This window comes from Colobus angolensis, unplaced genomic scaffold, assembly GCF_000951035.1.
Source record: "Colobus angolensis palliatus isolate OR3802 unplaced genomic scaffold, Cang.pa_1.0 Scaffold271, whole genome shotgun sequence".
NCBI lineage: Eukaryota > Metazoa > Chordata > Mammalia > Primates > Cercopithecidae > Colobus > Colobus angolensis.
The window spans coordinates 2175825-2194510 of record NW_012115944.1 but is presented as its reverse complement, the minus strand read 5'-3'; the positions used below and the strand labels follow the sequence as shown (position 1 = coordinate 2194510).

General features: G+C 42.9%; 1 protein-coding gene across 1 annotated transcript in view; it reads left to right on the top strand.

Annotated features, from left to right (window-relative positions):
• ERN1 (endoplasmic reticulum to nucleus signaling 1) overlaps positions 1 to 18686 on the top strand; it is a 92043-nt gene that overhangs the window by 453 nt on the left and 72904 nt on the right. The gene's annotated exons all lie outside the window — the stretch shown is intronic.

The window sequence follows — 18686 nt, the reverse complement described above, 5'->3', positions numbered from 1 at the left end:
GGCCGCGGGAGGAGCCGAAAGGGCGCTGGGATCCAGGGGCAGCGGCTTCCCGGACCCCGCGGGCTCGGGCGCAACTTCGTGGCGCCCTGGACGGCACCTGGGGGTCCCAGAGGGCTCCGGCTTGGGGAGGCCGCCCACCTGCGGGACCCTCCTCCTCGCGGGTGGGCGCCGGCTCTGCCTGGCGGGGGCCGCGGGAGGAGCCGAAAGGGCGCTGGGATCCAGGGGAAGGGTCTGTCTTGCGCTTCGAATCCGTGTTTGAACTTTTTAAAAATTCGAAAACTTTGGGGAACGAATGCAACAGGGAGTAGGGACTCTCACCCGAGAGCTGGCTTCTGCCACTTGCCCTGCCGGTTTCTTGGTACTGGGAGGTTGCAGGCTTCCTTCTGTGCACCAAGACTTCCTTGAGCAAGTGGAGCTGTGGGAATTGCACTCTTGGAAGATCCCACATGGGTTCGAGGTGAGGCCCCTTCAGAACCTCAAATGAAAGACTGTCTCCTCGTGGGAGGGCACCTGGGGTCATCAGAAATGTCTTTTCATCTTTTTCTGGAGGAGACGAATGATAGGGCCTGGTTTACATTAATTTAACTATTTATGACCTTCACTCAGCTGTGGATTTGGAGACATTTTGTGGGAGACTTGGCTTTTTTTTTTTTTTTTTTTTCTGGTTGGAAGAACCTAAATTAGCGAGTGTTTTTTACAAAATGTATTGTTCAGGATGTGACCGTGGCAAATTTGTCCGTGTTCTGTTTAATGACCTCTTTAAACGTACTGTGTACTCTTTAATAGGGATATCATGCACCAAGTGTCCCAGTAGAACACTGACATGTGTGTGCCTGCGTGCCAGCCACCGCGTGAACTCTTTGGAGGTTTTGCATTTTAGGTAAATAACTGTCTGTACTCTTGGAGTAACAAGAATTTGGAAACAGACGAAGTAAATAAATAAGGTCACCTTTTTCAAATTTGGGGTTTTTTTTGTGTGGTTTTTTTTTTTAATAAAGGAAAATTTGTAGATACTTTCTTTATAATAGAACTTGTGGAAGTTAAGTTTTTCTTTAAAATAAAAACCCCACTTCTACAACTAAGGTCAGGTTTTGAACTTGAGCATCTCACTTTGGATTGGTAACTACTGCCTGGCATCTGTTCACAAATGAGGGTGTAAGTAGAATGACCAAATGTTAGACATGGAATTCGATCATTTCATATCGTCAAGGGATAGGTGTATGTGGTTTCCTTTGCCACTTCTTTCCTTTTGCTACTTTTTCACTGGATTCTAGTGTTTGGTTATTGAATAACTTAGGCTAAAGAGCCAAAAATAACGATTTAGCTTTAGTTGGAACTATAGGTTCAGTTTGTGTAAATATTTCCAATTTGTATTTAGAAATCCAAACTTCTTCAGAGTTCATGATAAAATATTCTATACCCTTATGAAAAGGTTATAGTTTAGTGTAACTACTATTTAGGTGAAAAGTCAGGCTGGGCGCGTTGGCTCACGCCTGTAATCCCAGCACTTTGGAAGGCTGAGGTGGGTGGATCACTTGAGGTCAGGAGTTCGAGACCAGCCTGGCCAGCTTGGTGAAACCTTGTCTCTACTAAAAATACAAAATAAATAAATAAATAAGTAAGTAAAATGAAAATTAGCCAGGCTAATGCGCAGGTAGTGCAGGCCAGTAATCCCAACTACTGGGGAGGCTAAGGTAGGAGAAGCACCCGAACCCGGGAGGCGGAGGTTGCAGAGATCAAGCCACTGTGCTCCAGCCTGGGGGACAGAGCAAGACTGTCTCAAAAAAAAAAAAAAAAAAAAAGGTCAGAATTTCACTCCTAGAATTTTCTCTCAAGAGTTTTCATCCCCAAACATAGTAAAAATTATTATTTTAAAATTGTGAATGAAACTCATAGCAAAGTTTGCAGTTAAACCAGGCAACAGTGATGTGCAGAACGCAGTGGGTATAAAATCAGACAAACCTGAGTTCTAACTGGTCACTTGCTAGCTGTGCCCTAGGCATATTCTTTTACTATTACTTCTTCTTTTTCTTTATTTTTTGATAGGGAGTTTCTTCGCTCTTGTTGCCCAGGCTGGAGTGCAATGGTGTGGTCTCGGCTCACTGCAGCCTCCGCCTCCTGGGTTCAAGTGATTCTTCTGCCTCAGCCTCCCAAGTAGCTGAGATTACAGGTGCCTGCCACCACACCCAGCTAATTTTTGTATTTTTAGTAGAGACGCGGTTTCACCCTGTTGGCCAGGCTGGTCTCGAACTCCTGACCTCGAGTGATCCACCCACCTTGGCCTTCCAAAGTGCTGGGATTACAGGCGTGAGCCACCGCGCCCGGCCGTGATTTTACTTCTTAGAGACTGCTTCCTGATAGGTGAAATTGGGACAGCTAACATGTGAAGGAAGGCACCACCTTCACACGTACTTAATAGATAATAAATGTAAATTCTCTTTACCCTCCAAAGATGCTTTTTACTCTACATCATCATTTTTTGAATGTTATACTATGCCTCTGCAAGAAATAATTTTTGATGTTTCTTTTTGATTGATGGAGTAACTGTTGCATTGGAGGCAATACTGTGATTTTCTTTCAGTGTGTGTCTTTTTGAGCCAGACATTGACTCATTATGAGTTGAGACTTTAGGCTACCAGATCCAAAACGCAATAACATTGGCATTATTAAGCACTTGAGGCTGTCTTTTGTTAATCCAGAATGTGCTTATTTAGTCAGTGAGTTTCTCCTTTCTTCCTAGACCTATATCTTGCTCCTAGAGTTGGTTAATGTTACATCATCACTGTCAGCAGTCCTCATTTTATGGTGTTTAGGTGCCACATCTCTCAGTTATCAAAGAGATCAGTACAATGTGAGGCAAAGTACCTTTTTTTAAAAAGCTACATCAAATTTCTTTCATTTAGCCAATATTTTGGTTTTAGAGGGAGGTTTTTAAAAAGTCACCGAGAACTGAGGATCATATGTGTACAGAAACACTGTAATCTGATAGATGAGTCTTAACTAGCAATGTCTTTGCTTATCATTTGTTCTGACAGTGATCACCTGCATTCATTATCCTAATAGGCGATATCAAGTGTTTATACTGAGGCCACAAGTAGAATGTTTCATTGAGTTTGTTATCAGGGCTGCTGATCATGAAATTAAACTGTAGTTGTGCACATGTGTATTGTTTCATTAACTTGCCTGCCTACTCAGCCTTCTGCAGTAATGTAGCTTCTCAGAGCACGGGAGAAAAATGTATCTGAGAGTTATTCGAGAGAGAGTTCAACAATAGACCATGTTTCTGAGCATAAATCCAGTGAACCACATAAAAATTTCTTCGTGTCTGGATGGAATAGTGTCACTTGCATGGGTCTGAGGGTTTCATTATTTGCCTGCCCCAGATTTTGACTCCATTTTTCAGGTGAAAGAATCCTTGGATAACTGTTTCGTTTTCATAGGAAACCTCTTTGGTTTCGGGATCCAAAGTAATATGTAGGTTCAATATTTTGTAGGTTTTATAATCAAATGTTCTCCCTAAAGAGATGACATAGGGGAGAAAAGCTTAATGTATCATCTTAATGGATTCAGTTTTTATTATGCACAAACTCTGGGCTTGTAACCTAGGAATATGATTAGAGTGTGATGCTGGCTTAAAAAATAGGACTGGTGAATCACAGTTTGTGAATAATAAACATACTGGTTGGAAATACTTCCCAGAAGCAGTTTTTTTTTTTTTTTTTCCATCTATCTTTACCTATATCCCATGTTTGGTTTCAAACTTCCCTGCCTTAGAGCAACACAGCTGGTTTTAGACAGTCTCTATATCACTATCTTATGATCTTTGCTCATGTACAAACATACAGCAAATACAACAGTATAAAAATATGATGTGATCTATTTTTGTTCACTTTTTCCCCACAGAACGTCTTCTCTAACCCGATAGGAAATGTTCTGAGTACACCATCACATTTGTCATTTTAGTAGCACCTCAGTAAACCATCATCCATGTGAAAAACATTGAGCTTCTCAGCCAGGCATGGTGGCTTGCGCCTGTAATCCCAGCACTTTAGGAGACCAAGGTGGGCGAATCACTTGAGGTCAGGTGTTCGAGACCAGCCTGGCCAACATGGCAAAACTCCGTCTCTACTAAAAATACAAAAATTAGCTGGGCACGGTGGCATGCACCTGTAATCCCAGCTACTCAGGAGGCCGAGGCAGGAGAATTGCTTGAACCTGGGAGGTAGAGGTTGCAGTGAGCTGAGATCGCACCACTGCACTGCAGCCTGGGCAACAGAGCAAGACTCTTGTCTCAAAAAGAAAAAAAAAACTTGAGCTTCTGTGCCCAACCATGGGTTGGGGACTGGGGTTGTAACTGATCAGGGTTGATGCGGTAATAAGCTGAGCTTTGACTGCCAGTCATCTTGCTGTGGCCATAGGGATCATAAGGAAAGGGGTATTTTCATTTTTTCAATTATTTTGGGTTTGGTGCTTTCTGTATGATAACAGGGGAAGTTTTTTTTTTTTTTTGAGGCATTGTCTCAAAGTAATCATATTCATTGTAGAAAACTTAGAAAGGATAGATAAGCCTAAATTAAAAAATAAAAACAAGGCTTCTATTATCTTATTTTCCAAACATTACCTCTATGTAGATTTTTAACAATTTTATTGAGATATAATTCACCTATCATCACAATTCACCCATTTAAAGTGTACAATTCAGTGGGTTTTAGTATATTCCCAGAATTCTGCAGTCATCACCACATTCCATTTTAGAACATTTTTATCATCCCAGAAATAAACTTCATACCTATTAGCTGTTACACACTGTTTCCCCCTAAACCTCCTAGTCCTTGGCAACCACAAATCTACTTTCTGTCTATAAATTTGCCTGTTCTGGACATCTTTATATAAGATATAAATGGAATCATACATTATGTGGTCTTTTGTAACTGGCCTCTTTAACTTACCATCACATTCTCAAGGTTCATCCATGTTGTATAATAGCATGTGTCAGTACTTTGTTCCTTTTTATTGCTGAATAATATTCCATTATATGAATATACCACATTTTATTTATCCATTGTATTCGTCCATTTTCATGCTGCTGATAAAGACATACCCGAGACTGGGCAATTGACAAAAGAAATAGGTTTAATGGAGTTACAGTTCCACGTGGCTGGGGAGGCCTCACAATCATGAAGGAGGAGCAAGTCGCATCTTACTGACATTGATGGCAGCAGGCAAAGAGAGATCTTGTGCAGGGAGCCTCCCATTTTTAATACCATCAGATCTCGTGAGACTTATTCACTATCACAAGAACAGCATGGGAAAGACCCACCCCCATCATTCAGTTATCTCCCACCGGCTGCCTCCAACAGCACATGGGAATAATGGGAGCTACAAGATGAGATTTGGGTGGGGACACAGAGCCAAACCATATCATCCATCCATTGAGGGACGTTTAGATTGTTTCTGCTTTGGGACCATGAATAATTCTGCCATGAACATTCGTGTACAAATTTTTGAGTGGGCATTTATTTTCACTCTTCTCGGGCATGTGTCTAGGAATGAGATTGCTGGGTCATATGGTAACTTTTTGTTTAACCTTTCAAGGAACTGCCTGTTTTCCAAAGCAGCTGCACTGTTTTACATTCCCACCTGCAATGTAGGAGGGTTACAATGTCTCTTATTCCCTAACCGTTATTACCTATCTTTTTAATTTTAGCCATCCTGGTGGATGTGGACTGGTAACTCATTATAACTTTGATTTGCATTTCTCTAGTGACTAATCTACTAATATCTTGACATATGTTCTTTCAGATGCTTTTTCTGTGCACATATTTACAGGTAATACTTTTCTTCCCTACACTGGAACATATAGATCTATATCAATACACTTAATTCTGCAACGTTATTCTTAATTGACTGCATAGTATTTCTCTGAATGGAATGAATGTACCATAATTTGACCACTCAATCATTTAGGTATTGTGGCTGTTTTTATTTTATTTTTTAAATTTTTTTCACTACACAGATGTTTTCATTTTCATTATAAAAATTGTAACAATGTAATGAACTTTCTTGTTGCTAAACTCTTGAATGAGTTTTAACTACTTAGTTATTTCCTTGAATTCAAGGAAATTCCTAGAATTGAAATTTGCTGATTGTATGTAGTATTTTACAGCCCTCTCCCCCAGCCCCTAAGCAATATTGAATGTTTTAAAAACCACAAAACTAACCTTAAATTGTTTTTATGACAGGCAGTTTAAAGTATACCATTTTCTTTTATCAGTGACCACTTTCTTTTAGGAGTGTGGACTTTTAAGTTGAATGAAAACAGAATGTTTACATTTTGTTTATATTTTAAAGATGTAAATAAACCAGGGCAGTTCTCTGGATGACACCTTTTGTACCTAAAAGCTGTTGAGAAAATGTTTTATTTGGATTTGTTAAATAACTCACTTGTGGGGTCCTTTGGTTTGCAGTGGTTTCAGATCAGCTTTCTAGCAGATGTGGCTCCCGTGAGCACCCTGAACTACCTCGGGATAATTCTCTGGTTTTGAGGGTTGCCCGCCTTCTGCAGATAAGATTCTTTGTATGGTCAGTTGTGAGGCCATTTACAATTTTGCCTCAAGACTGTTCATAAATCAGAGTTGATACATTGATTGTCCCTTTTGGAGGCTGCAGTTCTTAAAACATGTGGCTGTTCTTCCTAGGAATATTAAAGTGCCACTTGATAATAAAGTAATACCTTTTGCTGAGGTTATCTACCTGGAAAAATAAAAAAATAAATGTAATATCTGTGGTGGTTTATCTTTTGTTTTGTTTTGCTTTTCCTACAAATGTACCTGAATTTATTCTTCCAAAACAATATGTCCCTTTCAAAATAATCACCCTTTGGCATGAGTTTGCATGTTATGGAAATCAGTCTTTAAAAAAGAATTTCTGGCCGGGCGCGGTGGCTCAAGCCTGTAATCCCAGCACTTTGGGAGGCCGAGACGGGTGGATCACGAGGTCAGGAGATCGAGACCATCCTGGCTAACACGGTGAAACCCCGTCTTTACTAAAAAATACAAAAAATTAGCCGGGCGAGATGGCGGGCGCCTGTAGTCCCAGCTACTCCGGAGGCTGAGGCAGGAGAATGGCGTAAACCCGGGAGGCGGAGCTTGCAGTGAGCCGAGATCGCGCCACTGCACTCCAGCCTGGGCGACAGAGCGAGACTCCGTCTCAAAAAAAAATAAATAAATAAATAAATAAATAAATAAAAATAAAAGAATTTCCAGTTAAATTTAATAACTTGTCTAACCCATTTAATAATTCAACTTTAAAACAAAAACGAACTTCTAAAAACAAATATTTATTCTTAAGCCAGTTATCCTTATACAAGTTAAAACATTCTCCAGTTCCTTCCAGTCTTTGCTTAATAGGACTTTTACATGATTCACACTGCACTTTTGATCAAAATAGTTATTACCCAGTTTGAACACACGATTTATTGAGGACACTTGGATTTGATTTTCAACTATTTATTAAAATGAAATCCATCCTAAAGTGAGCAGGATTTTTACCATTTAGGGGATTCAAAAGTATATTCTTTGAAGGGAATTTCCAAAGAATTCCAGAAATATTTTGAGCCCTAGAAGCATGTATAAATAGATGTGTGGCCTCCCAAGATAACTGGAATCAGAGTGCATTAGACTGCTTGATGGGCTCTCGGCCATGTAGTCCAATGAGTCTCAATTTTTTCCCCCTCCAGCTGCACATAAGAAATATGATGCACATCCCTCAGTAACAGTATGAGCACATCAGAACCTAGGAGGGTGGTATTTGGGGCACCCTCTCTCAGGCATTACCCTCCTCTCCCAAGCTGAAAAAAATTACTACCCTCCTCTGTCTTCCAGAACAGACAGATGGGAAAAGCCAACCAGCAAGGGCTGGTGACCTGTCCAAGGTCATGTGTGAGTGGCAGAACCAAACCTTAAACTAGATCCTCCTACCTCCCTTTGAAGAGCGGCCCCTGCAGTGCTTATGTTCTGGTGTGTATGTTGGGACAAACCAGTCTGGCTGCCCTCAGTCATACCCTGTCATACCCTGAGGAGCTGACCAAGCTACGTGGCCATGAGACAAGGATCTAGAGAAGGTCTAGGCTAGTAGGCTTTCTTGTAAGCTTCAGGAAAATACCCAGATAATGCTCTTTTTCCTCCGTCAAGAATCATGGCCTTCTGTTGCAGTTGTGCGAAGATGCCATTTTGAGATGGGCTGCCTTCACCTGAGAGTCTCCGTAAGAAAACTGACCATTTTCAACTGTAGAGTCAAATCCAGCAATCATGGAAAGAGTAGGGATTAACAGCCTGCTAGGTCGGGCATGGTGGCTCACACCTGTAATCCCAGCACTTTCGGAAGCTGAGGCAGGCAGATCACAAGGTCAGGAGTTCAAGACCAGCCAACATGGTGAAACCCCATCTCTACAAAAATACAAAAATTAGCCAGGCATTGTGGCAGGCACCTGTAATCCCAGCTACTTGTGAGGCTGAGGCAGAAGAATTGCTTGAACCTGGGAGGCGGAGGTTGCAGTGAACCAAGATCCTGCCGTTGCACTCCAGCCTGGGCGACAGAGCGAGACTCCATCTCAAAAAAAAAAAGCCTGCTAAGCCTAATTCACAGTTTAAGCTCATTTCTTTGCTTGGAGTCTAATAATATCCAAGCAGGTGCATGTTTTCAGTAACATCTCGCCTAGTCATATGTCTGAAAGAACAAAACTGAAAGTTCTTTCCTTAGAGGCTTTTAACCAAAGCCTCTCTTGTCTGGCTCAGTCACAGCCTTCACTAAGAAATCCTGAAACTTCTGCATTACCATGCTGGTTCTGGGTATTTGCCTTTGCAGAGGCCCCACCTGCCAAGCAGTTCTGGCACCAGGGAGCAGGTCTGTGATGACAGCAGAGAGACAGTGGCCGTGACTGTGGCTTTTTTTTTTTTTTTTTTTTTTTTTTTTTTTTTTTTTTTTTTTTTTTTTTTTTTTTTTTTTTTTTTTTTTTTTAGGAGCAAAACAGGTTCAAGTTTATTTTGGTCACCTAGCTTCAGGGAAAGAAGGTGGGTAGGGAGAAGTCTGTCGGCCTCCGGCAAAGAAAGCCGGCAGAGTCCCCCGGTGGGGCTCTCCAACGGAGTTCCCACAGTCCTGACATCCCGACAGGAGTGGGGCTGTGAGAAGGCCTGACTGTGGCTTTTAAACCACAATGGAGGGATTCAAGTTAGCTTAGGTAGCTCTCAGAAGAGACTAATGAGGGAAGGAAGGAGCAAGGGGGCCAGGAAGGTGACCTTGGGAGTGTATCTCACTTCCCTTGCTGGTTCATCCTAGAAGGCAGGGACCCTGGCTTGCTGTTGGTTGTATCCTCTGTGGCATTTAACATGGCATGCTGGTTATAACGACTGTAGTGGGCACTCAGCAGATATTTATTGAATTCCTTTTTGAGACTGATTTAAGACCAATAAAACAAGGGGCTGTATTATCATCAATCAAGGGGGTATGGATGGGGGTGGGAGGTGTTGCTTCAGCTATATTTTATATTCTTTAATGGGATTGCACCAGTTGTGTGTCTTTCTACAGAATTAGAGGAGCTTTCAGGATATTTGCTTGGGTGGACGTGACCCATAGTGTGTAGTGTTCTTTTGGTGGGCTCTTCTTATCAGTAGTGAGATTAATTTTTCCATTGCCAAACCCCATGAGGTAAACGGTTTGTGATTATTCCATGTCAGTTTCATTTTTCACTCAGCATGATGTTTCACTGTTAAAAAAATGAACCTTGGCCCAGAGTTGTCCTCTCATGTATTAAACATGACTTCCTTTGTTAGTAGACTAATTTATAATTATAATTCAAAACCATACCATTCTCCGGTGGATCATTTCCCCCCTCTATGTCAGATGAGGGAATAATTGTTTGTCTGGGCTGCAGGAGTGTCTGTCATGGAAACCGAATTTTTCTGTACATTCTCTGAACAAACAGTGCTGTCACCCCTAGAACCTGACATCGTCATTGATCTCCAGTTGAGTCAGAGGAGTTTGTTGACCAAGGTAAATCAGATCTCTCTTCTCTTAAAGCAAATGGCCCGTGACTCCTGAGAGGCCACTAGGAGTGAGAGAATCATCTGTACTGGGAGCCACAGTTGTGGCTAGGAATGTGTTACCTGAGGCAGTGCTTCCCAGCCATGACTTAGTCACCTGGGGAGCTTTTTAAAAACCCTATGCTGAGGCCCCATCCTAGGTGAATGAAATTGGAATCTCCCAGCATCTTTTCTTTTTTTTAAAAAAAAAAAAGTTTAAGGTGAGGTGCAGTGGCTCACACCTGTAATCCCAGCACTTTGGGAGGCCAAGACAGGAAGATCACTTGAAGTCAGGAGTTTGAGACCAGACTGGGTAACAATGAGAGACCCCATCTCTACCAAACAAACCAATAACAAATGTTTTAAGGCCCAAGTGACTCTGATGTGCAGCCAGGATGAGGCCTTCAAGTAATTTTTGTAGCTTAATCCTGGAAAGAACAAATGCTTCCCCAAATTCCCAGTCATGTCGCAGAGCACGGGACCAGACTAGAGACAGCATTCGGCTCATTTTACAGAGAGGTTAGGATTGACAGAGTCCGCTAGTTAGTGTTAGAACTAGAAGAAAAGTGCCAGGCATGGTGGCTCATGCGTGTAGTCCATGCACTTTGGGAGGCTGAGGCAGGGCGTCATCTGAGGTCAGGAGTTAGAGATCAGTCTGTCCAACATGGTGAAACCCCGTCTCTACTCAAAAAAATACAAAAATTAGCCAGGCGTGGTGGTGTGTGCCCATAGTCCCAACTACTTGGGAAGCTGAGGCAGGAGAATCGCTTGAACCCAGGAGGCAGAGGTTGCAGTGAGCCAAGATCCCACCACTGCACTCTAGCCTGGGCAACAAGAGTGAAACTCCATCTCAAAAAAAAAAAGCCTAGAAAAAAAGGAACATAATATTACATTTTCTTTACTATACTATATCATTCAGCTTTTAAAGAGCAGGTAATTTAAGACTAATAGATTTTTTTCTTTGAGTACAAATGGTTGAAATTGCTTTTATCAGCTTTAACTAATGGGCCTTATATTAAAACATGTTTAGTTACTGAATTGTAAGGTGTTTAAATGTTATAAGTTACCCAACTTATGCTTGTTTATTTATATATTTGTTTATTGCCTTTTCCATATATTATGAGGCTTAAGAAATCAAAACAATACTGTTTTCCAGGTTCCTTCACAGTACCCTGATGGGCAAAATAATCTTCATGGTTTTAAAAGAACCTTCTATAACACAAGTGAAGTAGCCAGTGGGAGTGAGGAGAAGGGATTTGTAGAAGGAGTGAGTTAGTTAAAGCACAAAAAGAAGCTTGTGAACAAATAGGAACTTTCCTATCAGGGTGGGAACGTATGTTTTGGAAACAAATGGTGGGAGGGTGCAGGCTGTGACACTCCCTTCTCCTTTTCATGTGAGAACTGGCTATTAGCCTCATTGCCTGAGTCAGGCAGAGTTCCCTGGAAGGGTTTTTATAGCAGGTGCGGAGTTGACAAGCCCAACTGTAAAACACAGGAGAGGACCAGTCAGTTGTCTCAGCCCATGAACCCATCTCAGTTGTTTCTCAGAGGATCCTTATTAGCTGGTTTAGAAACAAGAGGACACTTGCTTCCAAGCATCACATTGAGTGGGCTGGACCAAATCCAAAGCTCTGCTGGAACCAGGTTGACAAATGTCAGTAGAATTGGGAGCCTGCTCTTTGAATACAACCTCGGAATGGGGCTTGGCGCCTGGCCTGAAAGCGCTATGTGGACTCCAGCACCAGGGCTGTTTCCTAATTTAACTTAATGCTTAAAGGAAATCCCAAGTGGCAGACCAGTTCTGCACTCCTTGAGCAGATAGGCAGAGTTTATCATTTTTGCTGTTTTTAAATGTAATCACAGGGTCAGTATCTTGTTTCTGTATGTGTTTTTGCTCCATGTGATGACATTGTATGTATTCTTTCAATAAGGGAAAGTCCGGAGGTTCTGTACCAGCTAGCTGTACAACTTTGGGCAAATGAGTTATTTCCCCCTCTGCTTCCTCATCTGTAAAACAAAGCAATGGGACCAGAAAATCTCTTTGGTGGGCCTGTTTTCAAATGTCTTCCCAAATTAGGATCACCATTTAGGTGAAAGCGACTAGTCCCCCAGCCGCCTCTTTTTCTGATGCAGCCTCATACTCTCACCTGGGGAGGTAGCAGATGAGAGGGCTGCTTTGCTCTGAGCCTCCCAGCTTCCTAGCTCTTGAATGTAGTGAATTTCATCTGTTCATCTGTTCGTTTATTTATCAACTTTTTGACTACATATTTTATGCCAAGCACTGTTCGAGATGTTTGGGACACATGAACAAAACAAAGACCCTCGCCCTAAAGGAACTTCTACCTAGTTGGTTGGGATAGACAATAGCATGGTAAATGCATTATATAGAATGTGGCAAGGTGATAAAGTTCTGCAGGGGTTGTAGGGGAGAAACAGAGCAGAGCACGGGAAATGGAGGCCTCGTAAGTTGCCACACCCTGTGGTGTGGTTTCATTGGCTATTGCTCACCTGTCTTGTATAGGGCCTAGGGCCTTCCCTGACCACTGTACTCTCCTAGACTAGATCCCTTCCTGCACTCCAAATAGCACCACCTCACTTAGTGTTGGGGTAATGTACAGGTTGGTACTCTCGTTTGTTTCTTTTTTTTTTGAGACGGAGTCTCGCTCTGTCACCCAGGCTGGAGTACAGTGGCCGGATCTCAGCTCACTGCAAGCTCCGCCTCCCGGGTTCCCGCCATTCTCCTGCCTCAGCCTCCTGAGTAGCTGGGACTACAGGCGCCCGCCACCTCGCCCGGCTAGTTTTTTGTATTGTTAGTAGAGACGGGGTTTCACCGTGTTAGCCAGGATGGTCTCGATCTCCTGACCTCGTGATCCACCCGTCTCGGCCTCCCAAAGTGCTGGGATTACAGGCTTGAGCCACCGCGCCCGGCCTCGTTTGTTTCTTGTCTAATCTTCTGGAGGACGGGTGTTGATAGTCCTCAGGTATGTCTGAAAATCCTGAGCAAATATGAGGGACTGAGTGTGAACATTGTTGACTTTACTTTCTTTTTCTTTTTTGTATTATTTATTTTTTTTGAGATGGAGTCTCGCTCTGTTGCCCAGGCTGGAGTGCAGTGGTGAGATCTCAGCTCACTGCAAGCTCCACCTCCTGGGTTCACACCATTCTCCTGCCTCAGCCTCCTGAGTAGCTGGGACTACAGGCGCCCGCCACCTCGCCCGGCTAGTTTTTTGTATTATTTATTTTTTTTGAGATGGAGTCTCGCTCTGTTGCCCAGGCTGGAGTGCAGTGGTGAGATCTCAGCTCACTGCAAGCTCCACCTCCTGGGTTCACACCATTCTCCTGCCTCAGCCTCCTGAGTAGCTGGGACTACAGGCACCTGCCACCTCGCCCAGCTAATTTTTTTTTTGTATTTTTAGTAGAGACGGGGTTTCATCATGTTAGCCAGGATGGTCTCGATCTCCTGACCTTGTGATCCACCCTCCTTGGCCTCCCACAGTGCTGGGATTACAGATGTGAGCCACCGCGCCCGGCCACATTGTTGATTTTTAAGGATAACATGATAAGACATTAAATCCTGTCAGGGAACTCTCAGAAAGCCCCGACAACTCAGAGGGGTCAGAACCAGCCATTCTTTGATTTTTGTGATGGCTGTGCTCTCAGATACACAAATGGGTATGTGTGTGTGTATTTTTTTTATATTAAATAAGATTACATTGTTTTTGCCATTGTAGAAGTATTTGTAACATCTCCAGATAAATTCAAATGCTGTAAGAAAGTTGTAAGAACAAATTTGGGGAATCTGTGACCTTTAAAGGTACTGCCTCATTATGAGCAATCCAGTGACCTTATTCTAGAATTCTGTTAGGGTTCGTTTTCCACTTGCCATGAGCTGGTTTTGCAAAGAAGAAAACGGTTTCCTTTTAGATGTGGAGATTAAGAACAAGTTTATCTGTAGTTTTGGTGCTCAGCTAACTGGGAACCAAGCCACAGTTGCTTGTAAAACTGACCCTAAGTTATCTTAATATTGATGGTTCAGTGCTTGGAAATCTCTGGGGCTTTCGGTGCCTGGTAAAAGTTCAATCACTTATCTGATTTGTGGTTGGGAGAAGAAAAGGCATTGCCCTTTCAGTTTAGGAGATGGTTGATTTTAGAGTCTACAGTAGGTGTGTGTGCCTAGGAGTCAGCTACCTGGTCCCACGTAACATTAGTTGATTTTCATGGTATTTCTTTTCCCTATCCTGAACCTTAAAATGACTTAGATTATTACTAATTTCTAATGTTGCAATATTTTGAGATAAGTGGAGACACTTAGATGTTGCAAGACCAGGATTGGAAATGACTATGTTCAAAGGCATCAGGACTTCTAAACTCTGAAATTCTTACGTAGATTTTGGGCATGTTTTGATTGGTTGGGGCTAGAAGAAGCTGCAGCAAAGCCTGAGGAGAGATGAGGGTCTGGTAAGTCATGGCTCGTCATGCTTCAGAGCTGAAGCCACCATCCACACCTCAGGCTTCTTACTTTCTAAAATTGGAAACTCATGCCTAGAGAAATCTAATGACTTGCCCAGAGCTCAAACCAGAACATGCATCTGTGTGCCCACCTCATCTTCTGTCAGCTTCATTCACCCCAAAAGCATCTATATGTTCCAGACTCATGAGGATACCTGAGGAACTTTGTTTTTTTTTTTAAACCAAAGAGTTTTGAGAGGATAAAAAACAGGTTTTGGAGCTATATGGACACAGGCTAGGGCAAGGAGTAAGAAGACAGCCGAGCAGGGTAGAGTGGGCCCAGACTCTTGGAACTGCCCTGTGCAGGACCTGGGGATGCTGCCAAGTCAGCTTTCGGGAAGCTCGGCCATGGAACTTGCCGTCTTTTTTTCTGCATTACACGGCTCTCCTGCTAGATGGCAAACCCCTTGAAGGCAGGAGTTTTATAGGCCTTGTGGCGGCATTGCCTTGTGTGTAACAGGACCCTTCTTTCTGTATATATGCAGGATAAGAGTCCAGCCTAGGGGCGGGGTTGGAGTAAGTGAACTAGCACGTAGGAGTTGAAATAGAAGAGTCAGCCAACAGGAAGAAGTATGAGGCAGGGAGTGCCTGGAAGAGACTGGCAAATCCTGAAGTCCTTGCCAGCCTACTTGAGTAATGTGAGACCATGAGCCAATTATTTACCTTGTCCTGTAAGTTTAGTACCCCCAAGATTTCTGCCTGTTATAATGAAAGTAGTCCTGGCACTGACTGCAGGTACTGTGGAGATGGGGAGCCTGGAAGATTAAAAAGACAGGAAGGTACAGGTTTAACTCAGCACTTCAGAGAGAGCTTTCTGATTCCATGCATGATGGCTAGCCAGATAAATGGCTCCACTTCAAATGAGGAGTCTCAGGAAGCAAGAAAACCTGCATTGGGGTTTGTCCTGATGGCCACATTTCATCACAGAAACAGCCATATTTACTACACTCTCCTACGAAGTTCTGATGTGTTCTGCTAATATTCAGCTGTAAACCCACTAGGCAACATCAGTCTAATGTTAGTATAAATGAAAACACTGGAGGAGACTCACCGAGAGTGTGAACAGATTGTGGTTGGTGTATTACACACCTCACCTTAGGGGGAACGCTTGTTTTTCCTTCCAGGTTGGCTTTACAACGATGTGAACAGCAGCCTTCCTGTTCTTTCCTTCAGCCGCACAGATAACAAATAAGACATGTGAAAAAAGATTCTGACCCTTGAGGCCCACTCCGTATGAGTGCATGCTGGGACTTCTCCCCTAACCCCACCGTGTCCCATATCCCCTCTGCTTTCTCTCTCCAGCTACACTGGTCCACTGGGTCCTCAAACACAGCAAATTCTCTGCAGTCTCAGAATTTTGCATAGGCTATTCCCTTTGCCCAGGAAATTCTTCTTTCCTTTTTCCATTCCTATAGATCTTAACTCAAACATCACTTCTTCAGGAAAATCTCCTTTAACACTGTGCTTCCCCCACCATCACAAGACCAGATCCTCTTCTTCTGTTATGCTGTTGCAGTTTCCAGTATGACCCTTTCATGGCACTTACTACAATTCATCATTTTATGTTTGTGTCATTATCGATTACTGGGGTCTCCTATTGGGCTGTAAGCTGCATGAAGGCAGGAATCAGATCTCTTTTGTTATGATTAGATCCTAGTGTCTCATACGGTTCTTAATGAATAATAATAACTGACACTTACATGATGCTTACTGTATGTTAGGCCCGTTCTGAGAGCTTTACTTATGTTGACTCAACTCTCCTTGCAATAGTTTTTCTTTTTTCTTTTTAAGCATTTACCTTCTTATTAAAAGCTCATGGAATTATTCTAGGGACACAGAGGACTTTGTGGCATAGATTTAGGTAAAGGTCACCGGGCGCGGTGGTTCATGGCTATAATCCCAGCACTTTGGGAGGCCAAGGCAGGTGGATCATGAGGTCAGGAGTTCAAGACCAGCCTGGCCAAGATGGTGAAACCTCGTCTCCACTAAAAATACAAAAATTAGCTGGGTGTGGTGGTGGGCACCTGTAATCCCAGCTACTCGGGAGGCTGAGGCAGAGAATTGCTTGAACCCAGGAGGCAGAGGTTGCAGTGAGCCAAGATCCCACCACTGCACTCTAGCCTGGGCAACAAGAGTGAAACTCCATCTCAAAAAAAAAAAGCCTAGAAAAAAAGGAACATAATATTACATTTTCTTTACTATACTATATCATTCAGCTTTTAAAGAGCAGGTAATTTAAGACTAATAGATTTTTTTCTTTGAGTACAAATGGTTGAAATTGCTTTTATCAGCTTTAACTAATGGGCCTTATATTAAAACATGTTTAGTTACTGAATTGTAAGGTGTTTAAATGTTATAAGTTACCCAACTTATGCTTGTTTATTTATATATTTGTTTATTGCCTTTTCCATATATTATGAGGCTTAAGAAATCAAAACAATACTGTTTTCCAGGTTCCTTCACAGTACCCTGATGGGCAAAATAATCTTCATGGTTTTAAAAGAACCTTCTATAACACAAGTGAAGTAGCCAGTGGGAGTGAGGAGAAGGGATTTGTAGAAGGAGTGAGTTAGTTAAAGCACAAAAAGAAGCTTGTGAACAAATAGGAACTTTCCTATCAGGGTGGGAACGTATGTTTTGGAAACAAATGGTGGGAGGGTGCAGGCTGTGACACTCCCTTCTCCTTTTCATGTGAGAACTGGCTATTAGCCTCATTGCCTGAGTCAGGCAGAGTTCCCTGGAAGGGTTTTTATAGCAGGTGCGGAGTTGACAAGCCCAACTGTAAAACACAGGAGAGGACCAGTCAGTTGTCTCAGCCCATGAACCCATCTCAGTTGTTTCTCAGAGGATCCTTATTAGCTGGTTTAGAAACAAGAGGACACTTGCTTCCAAGCATCACATTGAGTGGGCTGGACCAAATCCAAAGCTCTGCTGGAACCAGGTTGACAAATGTCAGTAGAATTGGGAGCCTGCTCTTTGAATACAACCTCGGAATGGGGCTTGGCGCCTGGCCTGAAAGCGCTATGTGGACTCCAGCACCAGGGCTGTTTCCTAATTTAACTTAATGCTTAAAGGAAATCCCAAGTGGCAGACCAGTTCTGCACTCCTTGAGCAGATAGGCAGAGTTTATCATTTTTGCTGTTTTTAAATGTAATCACAGGGTCAGTATCTTGTTTCTGTATGTGTTTTTGCTCCATGTGATGACATTGTATGTATTCTTTCAATAAGGGAAAGTCCGGAGGTTCTGTACCAGCTAGCTGTACAACTTTGGGCAAATGAGTTATTTCCCCCTCTGCTTCCTCATCTGTAAAACAAAGCAATGGGACCAGAAAATCTCTTTGGTGGGCCTGTTTTCAAATGTCTTCCCAAATTAGGATCACCATTTAGGTGAAAGCGACTAGTCCCCCAGCCGCCTCTTTTTCTGATGCAGCCTCATACTCTCACCTGGGGAGGTAGCAGATGAGAGGGCTGCTTTGCTCTGAGCCTCCCAGCTTCCTAGCTCTTGAATGTAGTGAATTTCATCTGTTCATCTGTTCGTTTATTTATCAACTTTTTGACTACATATTTTATGCCAAGCACTGTTCGAGATGTTTGGGACACATGAACAAAACAAAGACCCTCGCCCTAAAGGAACTTCTACCTAGTTGGTTGGGATAGACAATAGCATGGTAAATGCATTATATAGAATGTGGCAAGGTGATAAAGTTCTGCAGGGGTTGTAGGGGAGAAACAGAGCAGAGCACGGGAAATGGAGGCCTCGTAAGTTGCCACACCCTGTGGTGTGGTTTCATTGGCTATTGCTCACCTGTCTTGTATAGGGCCTAGGGCCTTCCCTGACCACTGTACTCTCCTAGACTAGATCCCTTCCTGCACTCCAAATAGCACCACCTCACTTAGTGTTGGGGTAATGTACAGGTTGGTACTCTCGTTTGTTTCTTTTTTTTTTGAGACGGAGTCTCGCTCTGTCACCCAGGCTGGAGTACAGTGGCCGGATCTCAGCTCACTGTGGTGTGGTTTCATTGGCTATTGCTCACCTGTCTTGTATAGGGCCTAGGGCCTTCCCTGACCACTGTACTCTCCTAGACTAGATCCCTTCCT